Raw genomic sequence first — 20,885 nt, 5'->3', positions numbered from 1 at the left:
GAGCATTGAGTACAACTCCAAAATGATGGATTATAAAATGTTATTTAAAAGGGATTTTAGGGGCACCTGGATAGCTCAGTCGTTAAGCATGATCCCGGCATTATGGGATCGAGCCCCTCATCAGGCTCCTCTGCTGAGAGCCTGCTTCTTCCTCTCCCACTCCTCCTGCTTGTGTTCCCTCTCTCGCTGGCTGTCTCTCTGTCAAATAAATAATAAAAAAATAAATAAAAGGGATTTTATGCTAAAATACAGTTTTGTGTTTCAGGTTTTATTTGAGAAAGTTTGCTCTTTTTGTATTCAGAAACAGGAAGTATGACATTCCCCTCAAACTTCCAAAGTACAATTAACCGTAAACAGAGGTATTTACCTCTAAAAATTCTTTAGCCTACAGTGACAGAGGGAGGGAGCATGCTGGGCGACTGGCTTCCCAGCTGAGTATAGACAAAAAACCTTCCTGCACTTCCCAAGCTGTGGCCAGAAAGAAAAACCCAGCAAGAATGTGGATTAAGAAAGATGAGAACCAGGGGCGCCTGGGTGGTGCAGTCATTAAGCATCTGCCTTTGGCTCAGGGTGTGATCCCAGCATTTTGGGATCGAGCCCCACATCAGGCTCCTCCGCTAGGAGCCTGCTTCTTCCTCTCCCACTCCCCCTGCTTGTGTTCCGTCTCTCGCTGGATGTCTCTCTCCGTCAAATTAATAAATAAAATCTTTTTAAAAATTTTTTTAAAAATTTAAAAAAATTAAAAAAGAAAGATGAGAACCAAACCGGGGTGCCTGGGTGGCTCAGTAAGTTAAGCACCTGCCTTCAGCTCAGGTCATGATCCTGGGATCAAGCCCCTCTTTGGGCTCTTAGCAGGGAGTCTGTTTCTCCCTCTGCCCCTGCTCCCCCCACCCCACATTTGTTCTCTCTCAAATAAATAAATAAAATCTTTTTTAAAAAGAAAGAAAGAAAAATGAGAACCTACATCAGTGGGGTTATTTCCCAATAGAGAGAGTTTGGAAATTTCTTATTCCAAGTTTATACACCCCCTGCCACCCAGGTTCTACTGCAGACGAATGCTTTAGAATAACCACAGGGAACAGATGTTGACTAGGTTAGAGCTACAACTGAGTATGTCTCTTCCTTATGGAATCGATATCTGATATACATATGTTTTAAGTATACATATTTAAAATTGATAGTCCTGGGGTGCCTAGGTGGCTCATTTGGTTAAGTGTTGGACTCTTGGCTTCAGCTCAGGTCATGATCTCAGTGTCAGGAGATCAAGCCCCTCATTGGGCTCTGTGTTCTGTGCAGAATCTGCTCAGAGATATTCTCTCTCTCCCTCCGCTCCTCCCCCAACTCATGGGTGCGCATGCACTCTCTCTGTCTCTCAAACGAATAAATTTTTTTAAAAAATTTATATTCCTGTTTTGCAAAAAAAAAAAATGTACTAAACAATATTGGAATTAATTAAAGTTGTTGTTTAGCTACAAATTTGTGGCAAATTCCTGAGAGGACTGTAATGGGCGCCTAATTTCTCCATTACGCGATAGCCCCCAGCAAAAAGGAAAAGGGGAGAATGAAATTCAGCCAGAGATTTGCTGGCCAATGTGTCCCAGCAAAAGGTCCCTTCTCTGCCACCCTCCCCAGAACAGACACCCCACAAAGATTGCAAGCCACTGCGCCCATTGGGCTGTTGCCCCCCTCCCTGAGATGGTGCCTTTCCCTAATTCATCTTTTCCTATTTCATAAAAAGGCACTGCCTGATAAACCCCACTGTCTAAGCATTCTGGATCCAAAGTGAGTACTATGTCATTTCACCAGCAGGGATCATCACAGAGCAACAGAAAAGTAACACTTTCCTTAATCTTGTTTGTTGTGTGTAAAACTTTGCAAAAAACTGTTTGGGGAAAATACACTACATATACAAAGTGGCAAAGCATCAAGAGGAAATTCAAAAGTCTTGTATCTTTGGTTATATTCAGTGAGAATAAGTAGTGAGGAAATAAAACACAGCAATTAAAGACCACAGATTTTAGAGCCAGATTCCCTAGGTTTGCACTCCTGCTCAGACTTTTCCTAGCTGCATAATTTTGGGTAAGTTTGTTAAATTCTAGGTGCCTCAGTTTAACCAATTGGAAATAGAATAATAATAGTATGTACCACGAATTTTCAGAGAGATCAAATATATCCATGTAAAGAGCTTAGAACTCACTTATTCTGGAAGCGTTTTTGATGGCTACATAAAACTTTCTACTTAGATAATCATGTCATCCACAAATACGGAGTTCTTTCTTTCCAAAATGAATCTCCTTCATTTCTTTTTCTTGTATTATTGCACTGGACAGAACCTCCAGAAAATGATAAATAAAAGTGATGAGAGTGGCCATCCTCACCTTGTTTCTGATGTTGTTTCAAGGGGAAGGGAGAGATCATTCAGTTTTTCACCATTAAATACGACAGTAGCTATAGGTTTTTCAGAGCTGTGCATGAATTTTTTAATCTCAAACATTGTAGTTTCCACCTCTAGAAGTTTTATTTTGATTTTTGTACCTTCCATACCTCTACTTAAGATAGTCGATCTTTCTTCTGGCTTCTTGACATTTGGAACACTATCATAATAAGCTTTAATGACTACTAATTCTATCACATGTCATTTCTGAGTTAGTTTCATGAGACTGATTTTTCTCATTATGGGTTGTATCTTCCTGCTCCATTGCACACCTGTGACTTTTTGATTGGACGCCAGACATAGTAAATGTTGCCTTAGTTGATGCTGGATATTTTTCTAGTCCTTTGTATATTCTAGAAATTTCCTCTCAAACATGATTAAGTTACTTGGGAAGAGTTTGATGCTGCTGAGTCTTACTTAAGCTCTCTTTATGAGAACCAGATCTGCATTTAGTCTGGATTAATTTTTTCCCAATGCTGAGGCAAGACCCTTAGAATTCTATCCAATGCTCCATGAAATACCACATTTGCCATGCCGGCTGTTGGGAACAAGCACGGTTCCTGATCTAATGTGAACTCTGGCGCTCTTCCCTCTTAGACTTTACGGAGGCTCCTACCCCTGCCTCTGTATATTTTTTCACAAGCATGTGCTGAGTCAGAGTCAACTGAATACTCAGAGGGGACCATCCGGACACCTCAGGACTTTCCCCTTTGTGCAGGTCTCTCTTTTCCTTTATTCTGCCCTGCAAGCTTTAGGCACATCGGTTTCCCTAGACTCAGAGAGACAACTCCAGGAGATGGTCAGGTTTTACTCCGCTTCCCCATTCCTACACTGAGTCCTAGAAACTTTCCTTAGGCCATAAGCTGCCACATAATGCTCCCCATTGTTCCATCTTGACCCAGAGCAGGACCACAACAATATCTGTAATAGCAAAACACTGGAGGCAACCTGCATACTTTCATTTGGGAATTTGTTAGGTGATTTGTGGTAAGAGAATACATATGTTGTCTTTGCCACACTGGCTTATTTCAAACATAGCTTTGTGTCAATGTTCTACAGGGAAAGACCACTAGAACACATCTATAGTTGAATAAGTTGGGTGATTTCTTGTTGAAACATGGAAGACAGCACCCCATGGGGAGCCACGGGGCGTCTTCATTAGAGGCTATCAGAAATGACTTCATGTATGGGGCGCCTGGGTGGCACAGTGGTTAATCGTCTGCCTTCGGCTCAGGGCGTGATCCTGGCGTTACGGGATCGAGTCCCACATCAGGCTCTTCCGCTATGAGCCTGCTTCTTCCTCTCCAACTCCCCCTGCTTGTGTTCCCTCTCTCGCTGGCTGTCTCTCTCTGTCGAATAAATAAATAAAATCTTTAAAAAAAAAAAAAAAAAAGAAATGACTTCATGTAGGATTTGGGTTCACGTTAGGTGATTTTATGGAGAATTCCAAGAAGCTGGCTTAGCTCCAAACTGCATGCTGTCAGACAGCAGCAGTAATACTATGTTTGAGTGGTTTAATAAATGCTAACTAGAAAAAAAGGAAGACTAGAGAGAGGCTAAAGCTGTAATTAATAAAGAAGCAGCCATCACTCCTATTATCCAGGATGGGGCAAGTCTGGTCATCTTTGTGGCTTGGACAGTGATATGTTTTGTCTATATTCTCATGTGGTTTCATTTTTGTCTTGATTCATCCCACTCACAGACTGACCTTGTCTGATCTTAATGTTCCATGAATTATGTTAACAAGAGAACATCAAGGCCAGTTCTCACATGTCAGGGTCTGTTTTTCTCTTTCTCACTAGTAAAAAAACAACAGATTCACAGTTCTCACTGGTGGGAAGACCAACATATATAATTAGAGGATTAATGGATTCCCCCTTACTTACAGGACTGGAGTCAGCCCCATCCACAGGGGCAGAGCCCAGGACAGCGCTCACTGATGAAACTTACCAAAATTTCTTGGAAGAGGAAAGTAATGGAACCTCAGAATGGACTCCCATGTGAAAGAGTATATATCCCTGAGAAGAGAGTCCATTGCTGGAGACAAGAGCATAAAGAGCATTTTGCAAATGAGGATTGGATGGAACGTAAGGAGGGAGAGGAGATCAGAACTGGAAAAACCGTATACGAATGGCATTTTCTAGTGAAGATCAAAGTACCACAATACCTTCCCTGTGTGGCTCAAAGGGAAACCTAGCCTAGTACTGGTTCAGCCTCTCATGCCATAACATTCTTACAAGAGTGCTTGATCCTTGGATGAAGAAATGTGTTTATGTACCTTACAGTCCAGACTACACACCAGAGCACTGGTGTAGTGATGCCCAAAACAGGACAAGATGGTCAAGAAAGACGGGGGTCTGTTCTACTCCATTTTCTTCTGGGATTCAGGAACGTTGGAGAAACAGATAGCAAGACAATATTAACTCCTCAGGGGGAATTCCTAGAGCCTCTCATTGGTGGGCAATGGATTAGAAAGCAAAATCAATAAAATCAAACTTCTTAATTGCCTCCAGGGGTAAAGAAAACCAACTTTTATGAGAAAAAAGCAACACGCAGGTTTTATAGAGATCAATGCATTCCCATGTGCCTTATGTGTCTATTAACCCTAGTTTAGGTCGCCACCTTCTCATGGCTAGGTTACTACAATGTGCCCCAACTGCTCTCCCTGCTTCCACCCTTGTCTCCGAAGGGTTATTCTCCAGATGGCAGCAAGATCCTCTTAACAGATCAATCAGACCATGTCTTACATGCACATCCTTGAAAAAGAAAAAAAACATCCTAACCAATGTCTTTCTCGCCATCTATAGGAAAGGGTGGCAGTCCCCCAACCCACCCTGGCCTATGAGATCTGGCTCTGGTTCTTTCCCTGGCCTCTAATCTCATTACTCTTCCGTGTGATCAGTGCTTCGCAATTGCAGAGTATAGGTTGTTGGGGACTGGGATCCGGAAATCATTCTAGGGTCCTGACCAACATGCAATGTCATGGCGTAGAATGGAATGGTCAGTAAACTATAGGGTAATAAGGGTAAGTATGGACAAACAGCACTTGTGTTTCTGTGTGTGTGTGTGTGTGTGTGTGTGTGTACGTGGGCACATTATAGGCATACCTGGAAGGTGTCGCAAGCTCGGTTCCAGACCACCACAATAAAGCAAGCATCACAGTAAAACAAGTCAAATGAATATTTTGGTTTCCCAGTGCATAGAAGAGTTATGTTTGCTCTCTACTGTAGCCTACTAAGTGTGCAATAGCATTATTTAAAAAAAAAAACAACAATGTACATACCTTAATTAAAAATACCTTATCACTAAAAAATGCTAACCATCATCTGAGCTTTCAGCAAGTCTTAACTGATCACAGATCACCAAAACAAATACCATTATCATGAAAATGTTTGAAATAGTGCATGAATTACCACAGTGTGACAGACGTACAGTGAGCAAACATGATCAGCAAGTGACGCCGGTGGCCTTGCTCCGTGCAGGCTCACCACAGAGCTGCAGTGTGTGAAACCTGTAATATCTGCAGGGCCCAAGAACAGGAAGGACGATACAATGAGGCGTGCCTGCAGTTGCCTAGGGCTAGCATCACAAAACAGCACACTTCGTGTGGCTTCAAGCAATAGAAAGGTATTGTCTCACAGTTCCGGAGGCCAGAAGTAAAAAAAAAAAAAAATCAAGGTGTCTTTAGGGCCTTAGTACTTCTGAAGCCGGTAGGGGACTCCTTCCTTGCCTCTCCCAGCTTCTGGCAGTTGCTGGAAGCTACTGGCATGCCCAGGCTTGTGGCTGTCACACCGCAGTCGCTGCCTCCATCATCACATGCCGCGCTCCTCTCGTCTGTCGCGTCTCTGGGTCTCTTCTCTCCTTCTAAGAACACCCGGCACTTTGATTAAGGGCCTGCCCTACTCCAGTGACATATGCCACAACGCTATTCCCAAAAAAGTTCACATTCCGACGCACCGGGGGTTAGGAGGTCAGCATGTGTCTGTCAACCCACAGCAGTGTGTGCGCGGTATGTGGGGTCATAAGGTAAAACGTACATCGGGCTGTGTGTCACAATCAAAGCCGTCTGGAAGCTCGGCCGTGGCTCACGCTACCTCAGCAACTCTGGCCCTCGCGCTCTCCCCACAACGAGCCAAGCGTGATCCCCGCGCAGAGTCTTTGCACTGGCTGCTCCTCTATCCCCCAGAGCTCTCTCCGCGCAGCCGTGTGCCCACTTCCCTCACATACCCAGGTCTCTCCTTGACCAGTCAGCTCCCCAGAGAACACTTTCCTGTCTGCCTTATTTTAAGATTTCATTCTTAAGTAATCTCTACGTGCCACGCGGGGCTTGAATTTGCAACCTCAAGATCGAGAGTAGTACCCTCTATGGACTGAGCCAGCCAGGCGCACCCCAGCGCCCCCGCACCCCGCCTGCCTTGTTCAGACAGCACCTTCTGTCACTCTCAGTCCTTCAACACTGCTCTGTTTTCCTTGAGAGCACAGGGCATTCCCTAACTTCGTTTTACAAACAATATTTACTTACTCTTCCTCCTCTGCTAGAATGTAAGCATCCTGTGCGCAGGAACTGTGTCTGTATCCCCAGCCTCTGGAACAGCGGGCACTCAAATACGTGTTGTTCAATGAGTGAATCTAATTCTACCGTGAAAATAAATGAACACCAACCAAATGAGAGTGAGCAAAGGCTATTTACAGAGAGCTCCCCAGAGCAACAGGGCCAGGTACCCTCACAGGTGTTCGCAGACTCAAAGGCAGGCAGAGGGGCGGGAAAGCTTTCTAGGAGAAAGGGAAGGCTGCAGGTGTGCCCTGATTAAAGACTGTTAACAGGAGGCAGCTGTGGGCAGGCCGAGTAAGAAACGGGGAATCCTAGGTGATTGTTTCGGGGTGCGTATTGGCTTTCTCCGATTAGTCCCAGGGTCGAATTTGGAACAGAAACTACGGAAGCAGTCAGGGATGAATCAAGTCCTGGCTATCTGAGGACAATTGTGCAGACGTTATTATTCACTTCCTGAACCTGTTGCTAAAGATATTGGTCTCATCTCCTACAGGTGTGACAGACATCTAGCAGGTTGGCTTCCTGGGCTGACTAATGTAGATAATGGGCTGGTTTCCTGGGGTGGTTGCTGTGAATGGTAGATCAAAGTTTTATTTTTACATATGGTCTGGCCATTGTCCACTGTGTATTTGGTATCTCATTTTAAAGAGAAATAGGCTTTAAATGCATAGTGATGGAACTGAATGAATGGGCTGTATCTGCGGGTAGAAGATGAAGAGAGACTCACTTTTATTTTAGATAATATATGTATGTACTGTCTACATTTTACAATGTTTGTATTACTTTTAATTTAGAAAATTAAATCAGAGAGTATCATCAAGTAAAGCCAATGGCAAGTCACACTGCCTCCTCTGATGTCCGCAAATCTATTTGCAGAACGATTTGCTTAGTTCTGAGCCTCCTGTCATTTCCTTTGTTTTTCTTTTTTTATTTTTATGAAAACAAATTAAACATTGTAAAAATATGCTAAATCCTCCCTTGGAAATTTCAGTTTATGTATTACAAGTGAACTTTTGGTGACCTCTTTTTCAACTGAGCCTTTAAAACTAAAATTAAAAACTAAACTTTCATTCAACATACATTCAATGAATGTGAACTGAGTCATTAATATTTTCCAGACATACACCTCCCTAAAAAATGAGGGAAATGTCATCATCTCAAGAATGCCCTGAATTCAAATTCACCGGGTTTGACTTGAAAACTCTGCTTTCCTAGAGACATAGCGCCATCTTGTGGCACTTCTGGATATCTTCAGGGATGAGAAGGTTCGTGTTGCATTTTCACAACCATAAATGTCATGTGGGTTAACTCCAGAAACCAAAACACTCCGTTCCCCAAGCAGTCTGGGTGTGGGAGGCTTTGTTGTACTCATTTATTCTGATTCGTAGGGAGGAAAATAACCTATAAGGATCATTTACTAATGTTGTGTGAACATGTTTGTTTTCAATGTTACCACCCAAGAACTGAACTCGTTGTACCTTGTACACAGCCTCTTATAGGACTTAGAAAGTCATACTATATGTATGTACTGTCTATATACATAGGGGCGCCTGGGTGGCTCAGCCGTTAAGCGTTTGCCTTTGGCTGAGGGTGTGATCATGGGGTTCTGGGATCGAGCCCCACATCAGGCTCCTCTGCTGGGAGCCTGCTTCTTCCTCTCCCACTCCCCCTGCTTGTGTTCCCTCTCTCACTGGCTGTCTCTCTCTCTGTCAAATAAATACATAAAATCTTTTTTTAAAAAAATCATACTGGAATGATCTGCACCTGTGTCAGGGACCAGAGCCTGGGGTCTCTGCACCCCTATGCCTTGCCAGCTCCCCGGCACACAGAAGACATGCCCTGTTTTTAATTCATTCATAACACATTCATGTACAGTAGTAAAGGATGTTGTGCTTTTTAAAAAATACGGGCTTTCAATCTGAAGAGAAAAAATACACAAATAATCATTTTCAAACCAGAAATACTATGTTCAGAGAAATGGCATGGATGATAAGTTCAGGAATTGTTCAGAGGGGTGAGAAATTACTTCCTGCTGGGATGATTAAGAAAAGCCTGACATTTCAAATTCACTTGAGAAGAGACCCTAAAATCACTCCGATCAAGGCATCACTGTAACAGAGACAGTGATTCTATTTCTAAAATCATTGTTCTTACAGAAACGTACAAGCTTTGCCTCAAGGTGTTCCTTGCTACATATGAGAATTGTACTTAGTTTTTACTATAAAGCACACCACAAAAGTAAAGCTGTCACACCTATATAAAGTCCAAATTCTTCAGTAACCTAGAGCAGGCGTTCAGTCGTGTTCAGGGGTAGATGAAGTCTTGCCCACCCACTGCAGACTTCTCTGGAAATTCCTACACACACGCGGGACTCACTTCCTCATGCCCGCCAGGCTGTGAGGAGCCAAACGCCCTTTGTTTCCATGTCTATCCCTCAGTCCATGGCTCTACCCTTTGATGATTTATGTGGGCATTTTTTAAAACATTTATTAAACAACTACTCTGAGGCACACTTTTATGTAATTACTTTCTATCATCCTCACGTACTCTGTGAAGGAGGAATTACTTCTCCTGTTTCACGAGGGAAGGCACAAAGCCTCGGAAGGTGAATTACTCAAGGTCAAGTAGCTAAATCTCAGGATTTAATCCCACATCTCTTAACTCCAAGCCCACTGCTCTTTGCACAAACCAAACCTACCTCAAAAGTCGCTTGATTTCCGCAGCAAGGTTTCCCAATAATCACCAGTTCTGCCATTTGTAAGTATACGCTAATTAGTTCTGTGGTCTCAGAAAAGTCATTTCCACTCACTGGGCTTCAGCTGACTCGAGTGTAATAAAGGGAAGAAAATACCTGTCTGGCCTACTTCCCAAGTTGCTTTAAGAGCAAAATCAGGGGCGCCTAGGTGGCACAGCAGTTAAGCGTCTGCCTTCGGCTCAGGGCGTGATCCCGTCGTTATGGGACCGAGCCCCACGTCAGGCTCCTCTGCTATGAGCCTGCTTCTTCCTCTCCCACTCCCCCTGCTTGTGTTCCCTCTCTCGCTGGCTGTCTCTCTCTGTCAAAGGAATAAATAAAATCTTAAAAAAAAAAAAAAAGAGCAAAATCAGAAGCAGGAGGCATAAGTATGTTGCTCGAGAGCATGGATTCCAGCATTAGCTGCCTGGGTGTAAACCCCACACAGCCTTGAACTGTTTCATCTCTGAACTTCCTTGGCTCCTACACAACATGAGAATAATAAAGGTCCTACCTCCTAAGAATGTTCTGAGGATTAAATAGGATAACATGTAAAGTGCTCAGTAGGGTGCATGGAACACAGTACTTGTAAATGTTAGCATTAGTTGTTATTAACGAATGCAGCAAAAAGCACCTGGAAAAGAATCAGAATCTTTACAAGTATGGGATGATTACTGTTGTCTCTTCTAAGCCAAGAGAGTAAGTCCTACCTGGTCCTACCATTTATTTTAACTTTTTTTTTTTTTTCATTTATCTTTTACCTAATTATTCTTAAAATATCACAGGTAAAAACACTTGATGGGGGCACCCGGGTGGCTCAGTGGGTTAAGCATCTGCCTTTGGCTCAGGTCATGATCCCAGGGTCTTCGGATGGAGTCCTGCTTTGGGCTCTCTGCTCAGTGGGGAGCCTGCTTCTCCCTCTCCCTCTGCCCCTCTCCCTGCTTGTGTGAGCCCTATCTCTCTCTGCCAAAAAATTAATCAAATCTCTTTTGAAAAAACACTTGATTAAGTGCAAAAACACTTGAACACTAGAGACTCAAGTATGGGACAATTGATGAATTCTCAGAAGAAGCCCGTATCTGTCAGAATTCCTACAGAAACAGACGACATACCCAAAGTGTTAGATTTTTATGCAGGGCTTTTTGCAAAGGTGTGGGTGGGGCTCAAGGAGCCCCCAGTGATGGAAAAGCAGCAGGACTTACAGGCTGGAAGGCTCTGTCCCACTCAGCCTGAATAAAGGTAGAGACAGGAGTGTTACCAGACCTGACAAGAACTGGGCCACCCACCAAGAGCACAGTCATTAGGGAGAGAGGGAGGTCCACGGCCAATAAATGCCCAGCCTCTCACTTCTATTTGTGCCTCTCATTTATCAAACTCAAATGGAAATTGGAGGCAAGGAAGCCCAGGATGCAGTCCAGAGAGGGTAAGCCTCTCCAAGCCAGCACAGGAAACAGAAGGAAAGAGAAGAGATCTGAGCAGCAAATGGAGAGTGGCCAGCACATAGTCCTAAGTGAGGACTAAACATAAAATATACTTAGCAAAGTATATAATGATCCCCTGCAGCGTAATGGCTAGTCCTAACCCTACTGACCGAAGCAAAACAACCTCCTTCCAAATCTGGGCTCTACTACTTACTGGCTGGGTTCCCCTGACGTTACTCACCTTCTCTGTGCTACCATTTCATCTGTAAAATTGGCACAATAGCAATACTTCCCCTCTAGGGCTGTTGTGGGAATCGAGTTAATATTTGTAAAGTCTTAAGAGCAATGCAGGGCACTCAGGTCTGTGTAAATTTTAACTATTACTGTGATGTTATTTTACCCCTTGTCCTGGGTGGGATTATAGGAATCTGGGCAAGTTTATGTCACACAGAGGTAAACCCTTTGGGTAATAAGAAAAGCACATGACTATAATTTTTACATGCCATAATCACAAGCAAAGCACACTGGCCCCAACTGTAGTGTAAGAGGTGGCCTTATTAGGTATAAACACAACCCGATGTCAACTCATCCTCAAAACCCATCCCGGAATACGGCCACAGCCTGCAGATTTCCTTCAGTCTGTATTCATCAGACTGAAGAGAAAAAGAGCCAGTACACTCAAGGGTCATATCTATAGACGTGTCCACTCAGGAAGTCCAGCAAATACATGAACATATATTAACAAACACCCCCTTCCATTTTTCCTTTCGAAGAAGCAAACATGACATTTCCCAAATAAGCTTCAACTTGCAATTTTCCTTTCCTTCAGACCAAAATTGTTTTATTCCAATTTTTGCAGATGGTGTCAAGGTTCCTGTCAGCAAGACCAGATGGAATTTGAAGCTGGTAAACAACAGCAGAGGAGCAAGGTCCCTAGAAGTCAGCCCGATGTTGTCATCAGATGCCATCTCAGACACCAAACATCTGAAGGCTGGGCAGCCATCCAATCCACAGGACACCCTGAATCCAAAAATATAAGCCTGTGTTGCAGGCGGGGAGCGGGATTGGTTTGCAGTCGGGGAGGTCTGGTGAGGTTTGGTTTGGTGTGGGTAAGTAATTGCGATTACACAGAGGAATAATTAGAGGGGGGAAAGATGAGTGAACTCCTTCGAGAGGCCGCTAGAGAGAGAGGATCAAAGAAGGAAAAAATGTGCCAACAGAAACACAGGTGGACTTCAGAAGGGCCAAATTCACATCAACCAAGATTCTTAGGACATAAAAGTACCGGATTCTATCTTCTCAAATACATTTCCCCCAGATACCTGAATCAGCCTCCACTCAAACTAAAGTACCCCTACCCCATATGCGGCTACACTGCAAACAGAGCCACATCCCAATTCCTCCCATCCAGATGACTACATTTCCACCAAGAAATCCTCTTTTTAATTAAACCTCACTTTATAATCTTGAGCCTACGTGGGTTGTGTTTTGTTTCAGTTGCCCCCATCATCAAGTAGCTGTCGCCCAGATGAATGCCGTGGATGCCTAGGGCCGGTCTTTACTTAGATTCAGAGTACGGAGATCTCAAGCACAGAACTCTGAAAACGTTAGAGGTTTTACAATGATCGTCCTACTGACTTCTTACAAATACCATATGAAGTAAATGGGACTGGTTTTTATTTTCCCATTTTTTTTTAAAGATTTTATTTATTTATTTGACAGACATAGAGACAGCCAGCGAGAGAGGGAACACAAGCAGGGGGAGTGGGAGAGGAAGAAGCAGGCTCCCAGCAGAGAAGCCTGATGTGGGGCTCGATCCCACAACGCCGGGATCACGCCCTGAGCCGAAGGCAGACATTTAACCGCTGTGCCACCCAGGAGCCCCTATTTTCCCATTTTACCCACAAGAAAACTAAGGCTTACTATCAGCGTTAGTGAAAGTCTTAGAAACTCCTAGGAAAATTGTTATGGCTGTTTCCAACACACCAAATATAAAGAGAAAACGTGCAGAAAATTTAAGCCAAACACTACAGAGGGCAAGGAAGTCTGCCAGCTCTTCGAGAAGGGTGAAACTGAACACAAGAATGTGCCTACCGTTGAAATGTAGTTTTGGGGTGAGCCTCTCAACTAGAGCCCACCATCAATGCCTTTAATGCTGAGGGCCCAAGTGAACACTTGTGATCAGATCAGGGAGAGACCGTGATAAGGGATACCCTGCCCCAGGAGGTGACCGAAAAGAACAGGGACCGAAGCAGAGTCAATGCACCCCTAAGAACAAAATGTCAACATTCTCCCAGGTGGAGCTAAAAGAAGGCCCCCGTACAAGGCGGGTCCTGGGTTCCCTCAGGATCCAAAAAGGCCGAAGTTGTTTCCCAGCCTTTGCGTCATTGAGAAATGAGAGACCAGCCTAGGGCAGGGACAGAAGCCTCCTTGTTCTGCTCCAAGAAACAATGCAGCATGCCCCAACCCAGGCCTGCCAGGCACAGATCCTCATGCAGGCCCTTGCTGCACACACAAACAGTCAGAGGCAGAGGGCAACAGCAGCTGCAAAACAAGGATGGCACTAGGGAGGCTAGGCAGGGCCCAGGGCATGAAGTGGTGGAGAAAGGGCAACCCAGGTTGCTGAGGAAAGCAGCAAAATGTAGATCCATGTAGGGGCCAAGGCTCTAAGCCCCTAGCACATGCCCCACTTTCCCATCTCACTTCCAAAACACAAATTCAAAAATAAAATTATTAAGGATTTCAACATGGCGTCCTGAGAGCATGAGACTCCAAGTGTAGGGCTGTTCTGAGCGCAGGCTCTGGACAGCTGCACTGGGGGCACGTCTGTGCAGCAGGCGCCCCCTGCTGGGCCGGAGGAACTCAGCAGTAACAAGCTGCAAGATGGTGCCCACTGTGGACTGGCAGTTAGGAAGGAAGAGGTTAAGCATCAGTCAGATCTCTCCACACAAGAGACAGGAGAGGTTCCGTTGGGGCGCCTGGGTGGCTCAGTTGGTTAAGCGTCTGCCTTCAGCTCAGGTCATGATCCCAGGGTCCTGGGATTGAGCCCCACATCAAGTTCCTTGCTCAGTGGGAAGCCAGCTTCTCCTTTTCCCTCTGCCTGCCGCTCCCCCTGCTTGTGCTCTCTGTCAAATAAATAAATAAAAATCCTCAAAAAAAAAAAAAAAAAAAGGAAAGGTTGCCTTGAGGACCCTCAAGAATCAAAGAATAAGCCCCTGAGAGAACCAGCATGTGGATGTTTACCCTCTGACACAGCTGATAGGCAGATAGCTGAGATGGGGCCATGACCCCAGACAGGAAAATGAAACCAACTGCCTCCAGGATGAAATTGTTCATGTCACGGAATAGTAATTACAAATACCATATTGAGGCAGCCAATTCTGTCCCAGCCCTTATACAAAAAGATGGCACTTTGCCTTCCATCACCTCAGCACCCGGCCACCAGGGGAAAAGCATGGTGAGAAAGCAGACCACACATCCCAAAAACACTCCTAGTATCCAGACAGAAACTGAGCGAGGTGGGGGAAAGTGGAGAAGCCCAGAAATAGGTATGTGGGTGAGGTTTTCAAAAGAACAGGAAAAGTTTTTAAAAATTAAAAAGAATTACAAAACAGGAAACGTTTTAAGAACTGGAATGAGACTATTTTAATTCCAAAGGTGAATAAAAAAAATTAGGAATCTTCCCCAACTGTCGTTAAGGATGTCAGCTTCTCAGCAGAAAAGAGAAGTTCCACTGACACATTCCAATAATAAAAAGATAAAGTCATTATATGTTTATATCTGACAAGTCGAAACTGCTCCGTCAAAATGATTACACACAACCTCAGTGATCGCTCCAGAAAATGGAACAGAGATCTTGCCCTTGCTTCTGAGAATTTTAAAAAGCAGTTTCCCTGAATACAAATCACTGCTCCTCTCCTTAAGACTTCAGGCCATGCATCCATCATGTGACTTCCCAGCCAAAAATAGTTGACCTGTGTCTCCCAGGATAGGAATGCTTAAGCAATTTGCAAATGACTTCCTGTTACCAATTTTTGCAACAACTTTAGAAGTTTCCTAATTATTTGGTTAAATTAATTCTAAGGCAAGCTGTGCCCTCATTCAGAGTGTGATTTAATTAGATATTCTCAGATGAGGCTCAGTATGATGTGTAGATAACAGGCAAACTAACTTTCAGGTACATTGGTTCCTGGAGGATTGGCTGTCTAAACCTTACGTCAAAGTGATGTTTTGGCAAGAGCACGCTGTTTTGACTGCCTGACCGACCAGTTCAATGAAATAAACTGTGAGTCTGCTTTAATGGATGGAATGTAGCAGTTGTCATGATAAATTGACTGGAGAAAGAGTAGTTTCCATAACAGGTACACAACGTGGAAGGCCATGCCTTTGAGTTTTGGTTTGGGGAAAATGCAAATCCTCGTGCCTGCTCTAAAAGCCCCTTTGGTCCATCTCAAAACCATTTTGGTACTGGAACCGCAATCATAAGATCAATCGTTTGGAAACAGGTAACCAAGGGTCAGCAAACTGCAGACCACAGGTCAAATTCTGCCCCTTTCCTGTTTTGTAAATCCATTCCTCTGGGAGCACAGTCCATTTACTACATGTTGTTCACAGCTGCCTTCATCGCGCCATAGGAGAGGTGAGTAGCGGCAACCGAAGCCATCTGATGAGAAAAACCTGAAATATTTACTATCCGATCCTTCACAGAACAAGTTGGCTTCCCTGGCAGCCGCTCAGCCCCTTTCTTCCGCAGACGATACCACAGTTACTTCCTGAAACTCTCTTGCTCCGTTCTTCCCCTTCAATTCAGTCTGACCCTCTGCCATGATCAAGAGGAAGTATCACTACAGAGTAATGAAGTCGTAGCCACTGTTCTGTAATTGCCCTCGGACTGCCCATAGACTTGCTGTCCATGGGCTCGCTGTTTAGCAACTGGGATTTGGGGAAGTCACCTGCATTCTCTGAGCCTCAGTTCCCAAATAAAGAGTATGGGCTAGACAGTATCTACGGCTCCCTCTAGCTTTAATACAATGAACTTTCTTTTTTTTTTTTTTTTTTTAAGATTTTTTATTTATTTATTTGACAGAGATAGAGACAGCCAGCGAGAGAGGGAACACAAGCAGGGGAAGTGGGAGAGGAAGAAGCAGGCTCATAGCAGAGGAGCCTGATGTGGGGCTCGATCCCATAACGCTGGGATCACGCCCTGAGCCGAAGGCAGACACTTAACCGCTGTGCCACCCAGGCGCCCCAATACAATGAACTTTCTATGATCCAACGAAGAGTATTCTTTTCATTTGAATAAAATGCCTTTTAACCTCTGATGGTCATAGGGCGTCTTTGAAAAGCCTTCTTTCTTGTAATGAGACATTATCGGCCGCTTATGAAGCATGCATCCCACTCACTGTCCTTCCTAAAAGAATCCTGGCTGGTGTTGGCTCTTCCTTCCATGGCCTCTGTGCCTCAAGAGAAATGAACCCATCACACTCCAGGGACTTTATAAGCCCATCATGGTAGCACCTTGCCCCTTGCCAGTTACTGATTTAGGATGTATCACAAATTCCAGCCAATGAGAAATATAAAGAAGTCTGCCAGAGTGGAGAAAGGAAAGAGGCACTTTGAGGAAAAGTTTTCTTCGGATTAAGGAAGAAAAGAATATCCTGTCTTGGAGTACCTGGGTGGCTCCGTCGGTTAAGCGTCTGCCTTCGGCTCAGGTCATGATCTTGGGGTCCAATAAACTAGCTCACTCTTCCCAAGGCTAAACACACTACAGCTGAACATCACACTTTGGAATGTTCTCTCTTTCTACATGTCCTAACAAGACACAGATAAATGTTTCCCCCATCCTCTCAATTGTCCAAGGACAATTCGCCATCATTTTAATTACAACAGGGCAGAGGTTCAGGTGGGAAAGACACTAGCACATTTCATGTACCCTTAACCATTTCACTGGGTGAGTCCAATCCACAGGATAGAATCATAAAGCAATTACCTCTATCTTTCTCCGTCCCTTAAAATGTGCTCCATGAGACTATTTATTACCCTGGATGAAAACGAAAGTTAACTCCATGAATTCTCTGGTTTCTCTTAGGTCATTAAAAAGTTCAACTGTCACTTTAATTGACAAAAGGCAGTATCAGCTTGGTAATTAGAATACGCAGCCCTATATCATAATCAAAACTTGGTTCAGTACAAAGTTGAAACTTCTTACCTCCTTTATCTGTATTTGCTGCAGATGAAAAGTGAGCAGATAATGCAATGTGGTCAACTGCTTCTTCTTTTTCCAGTCTAGGCTTCCATTCCCACCTACAATTTGCTTATGGCAATTCCCAACCCCTCCAGAGTTACAGTGAGGAGAGGGAGAAGAGGGAAAGGAGCCGGAAAGTTCCAACCTGACTAATACTGTCATGAGCTGGTATCAACACTATCCAAGGCTAGATAGCAGGTGCACGTATTAGATCTCCAAGTGGTCTCCTTAGACTTGAGGGGGGAAAAGTCTCCTTTGACTTGAGAAAACAGAGGAAGTACAACTTATATGTCTCCATGGGTTTTACTTTGAATTGCTCTCCCTATGGGGTCAAATCAGCAGCTCTCCATCAACATCCTCCTCCCAAGGTCATCCCCAAATACCCAATCTCTGCCCCTTTATTATACCTTCTATGTGAGTAAGGCCATTAAGAGTCATGATTCCTCCACCTCACACCCACTAGGATAGCTACCCCCAAGAAACCAGAAAATAACAAGCGTTGACAAGGGTGTGAAGAAATTGGAACACCTGTGCACTGGTGGTGGGAATGAAAGATGGTGACTCCCTATGGAAAAAAGTATGGCGGTCCCTCAAAAAATTAAAAATAGAATTACCCTATGATCTGGCAATTCACCTTCTGGGTATACACCCAAAGAATCAAAAGGAAGTTCCCAAACACATATTTATACACCCATGTTCATAACAGCATTATTCACAATTGCCAAAAAGTGGAAGCAACCCAAGTGTCCATTCATGGATGAATAGAAAAACAAAGTGGTGTATCCATCCAATGGAATAATTATTCAGCCTGAAAAAGGAAGGAAGTTCTGACACATGCTACAACATAGATTAATATTGAGGATAGTATGTGAAATGAATAATCAAGTCACAAAACGACAAATACTGTATGATTCCACTTATATGAGGTACCTAAAATAGACAAATTCATAGAGACAGAAAGTAGAATGATGATTGACAGAGGCTAGAGGGAGGCGAGAATGGAGAGTTCCTGTTTGATGGGTGTAGAGTTTCAGTTTGAGAAGATGAAAAGTTCTGTAGATGGATGGTTGTGGAACAGTGTAAATGTCCTTAATGCCACTGGACTGTACACTCAAAAATGGTTAAGCTGGTAAATTTCATGCTATATGTATTTTTTCCACAATTAAAAGTAAAAGTAAAGGGGCGCCTAGGTGGCTCAGTTGGTTAAGCATCCAACTGACTCTTGGTTTCGGCTCAGGTCATGATCTCAGGGTTGTGAGATCGAGCCCCACATTGGGCTTCACACTCAGTGGGGAGTCTGCTGGAGATTACATCTCTCCCTCTCCCCCTGCTCTGCCACAACTTGCTCTCTCCCTCTCTCTCAAATAAATAAATCTTTAAAAAAAATAATAAAAGCAAAATTAAAAAATATAAAGTCATGATTCCTTCTGCTACCATCTACTTTGAAAATATACTTTCTATTTTAGCCTTAGCCAAAACTTCCATGTTAATATCCTCCCACATATTCAACTACACGGTGTAGTCTGACTTCATAAATATTAAGAAGTGAAAAGTGACTTGTCTTAGAATCAGCAGGATGTGGTATTTGAGATTTTCAAGCAAATCAGCCACAACTCTAGAAATGTTACTAAACCTTGGTGGCCAGTTTACTCCTGAGCCTATTACCTCATAATTGTTCTAGCAGAGTAAAAGACATTTTTCCTTGAATGCATTTTCCAAGCCCCAACTCTCACCAGGCTGATTTCGAAAATTAACTTGTCTCTCCGGAACCACTTCTGAATTAAAATTAATGTTCCAAGTCTCTTTGACCCACACCCAATCACTCATACACACAAAGGAGAGGACTCTAATGCTACAGAAGTATTTTCACACTTGGAATTTAAAACAGCATTACCTCAACATTTCCAATTACAGAAAACTTCCCACAAGAAAAAATAATAGTAATTGGATGCTTATCCTGAAACAATATTTGGGGCTGATTTAAACTCACCCAGTCTCATTATTTTTACCCTTGTCCTAAAATATAATAGGACATGCCAACACAACACGAGGAAATCCTTGAGAGGAAAATGGTAAATCATTCATATTATGGCAGGGAAAGATTTACAGGTGTAATGGAAAAGCATAAATTTAGCAGGTGCAAGATTAAAACATAGTATATCTGAAGTTCCCTTAGCATTAAACTCTGAGCTTAACTGCAAACAAGTATGTTGAAATTGTTAACTCTATAGAGATTGAAGAGTAATGGGTTAGCAATGACAGGCAAAATACCAGTTTGACATCATACCTATAGCAGGAAAACACTAATCAATATACATTACCAAATTGTTCATGGTCCACAGTCCTTCACACAGGGAGAGAGTGTAATGGGAAATTAAGAATCGTATAGTACAGCTTAGCAGTTAAGGAAGCCAGGCTCATTTTGTGAAATCCCTGGGTTCAAATTTCAGCTCGGCCACTTATTAGCTCCAGAAACTTTAATGAGATCCTTAATCCTTCTGTCTCTTCATCTGTAAAATGGAAATAAAAATAGCACCTAATTAATAGAGAGGAAGGGAAAATTCAAGGAAATAATGCAGCTAAGATACTAAGCACACTGCCAAGCATTTAGGAACTTCTCAATTAATGTTATTTCTCTATAATAAAAAATATATGAACTTTTCCTCAATAGCAGAAGTGTGGAAGAAATCTATCACTTATTTATCTAGGTTTTTTGACTCAGATTTCACTTGTTCTTGCCTACATAAATGCCACCAAAGTAATCTCAAATTAATGAACAGGTAGCTAGTTAATCCACAGCTGAGGCTCCCAAATGGAGAGTTCATCAGAATTACCTAGAAGGTTTGCTCAAAACACAGACTGTTCAGCCCTATTCCCAGAGTTTCTGATTCAGTCAGGTCTGGAGTGTGCCTGAGGATTTGCATTTCTAACGTGTTGCCAGGTGATCCTGATCCTGCTAACCTGAGAACCACTCTGGGAGAGCCACTGGTCTACACTACCCTACCTCCATGACTACCACCATCTTCCTTTTCAGAGCTTTACTCCTGACATTCTTTCTGACCCCAAGGACTAAACCTGAGTGCTTCATTCTAAAGACTGGCTACCGCTCTCTTCTGATGGCTGGTTGATAAAATGGTACCTCACCCATACAGAACTACCCAAAAGAGAGCAGCCACCTTCAGACTCCACCATATCTGGATCCCGAGCCCAGGGCAGCCAGGCCCCATGGCCCATTGGGAATGCTCCCACTAAATCCTATGCCTGTCGTGCAGCTTTCCTCAGAGATCCAGAGAGCCCTCACGTGCCTGGGAATCAAGGCAGCAGAACCTGATTTTCTAGCATTCCTAATCAAATGCTCCTAGGGGTTTCCATTTATGAGAAGGTCACATGTCACAGTGGCATATGCACACACATACACTTAGATGTAATGAATAACACTGTTTTTGAAGTGATACGTGCTTAGAGATATGACCTTAAGAGCAATGTTAACTAATTCCCCTCCC

At 43.5% G+C, this 20,885-nt stretch overlaps 1 protein-coding gene across 7 annotated transcripts in view; it reads right to left on the bottom strand.

Moving 5' to 3' along the window:
- LOC123787403 (uncharacterized) overlaps positions 1 to 20,885 on the bottom strand; it is a 426,574-nt gene that overhangs the window by 317,034 nt on the left and 88,655 nt on the right. For all 7 annotated transcript variants that reach the window (XR_015727625.1, XR_015727626.1, XM_087869793.1 and 4 more), the window contains one exon: positions 19,704 to 19,892. The gene's annotated coding sequence lies outside the window, so the exon portion shown is untranslated. The remainder of the gene's footprint in view (positions 1 to 19,703; positions 19,893 to 20,885) is intronic.

Source organism: Ursus americanus, chromosome 19 (assembly GCF_024610735.1).
Source record: "Ursus americanus isolate L20-20 chromosome 19, mUrsAme1.1.p, whole genome shotgun sequence".
In the NCBI taxonomy this organism is placed as follows: domain Eukaryota; kingdom Metazoa; phylum Chordata; class Mammalia; order Carnivora; family Ursidae; genus Ursus; species Ursus americanus.
The sequence above is the reverse complement of the archived record's forward strand: the minus strand, read 5'-3'. Positions and strand labels throughout refer to the sequence as shown.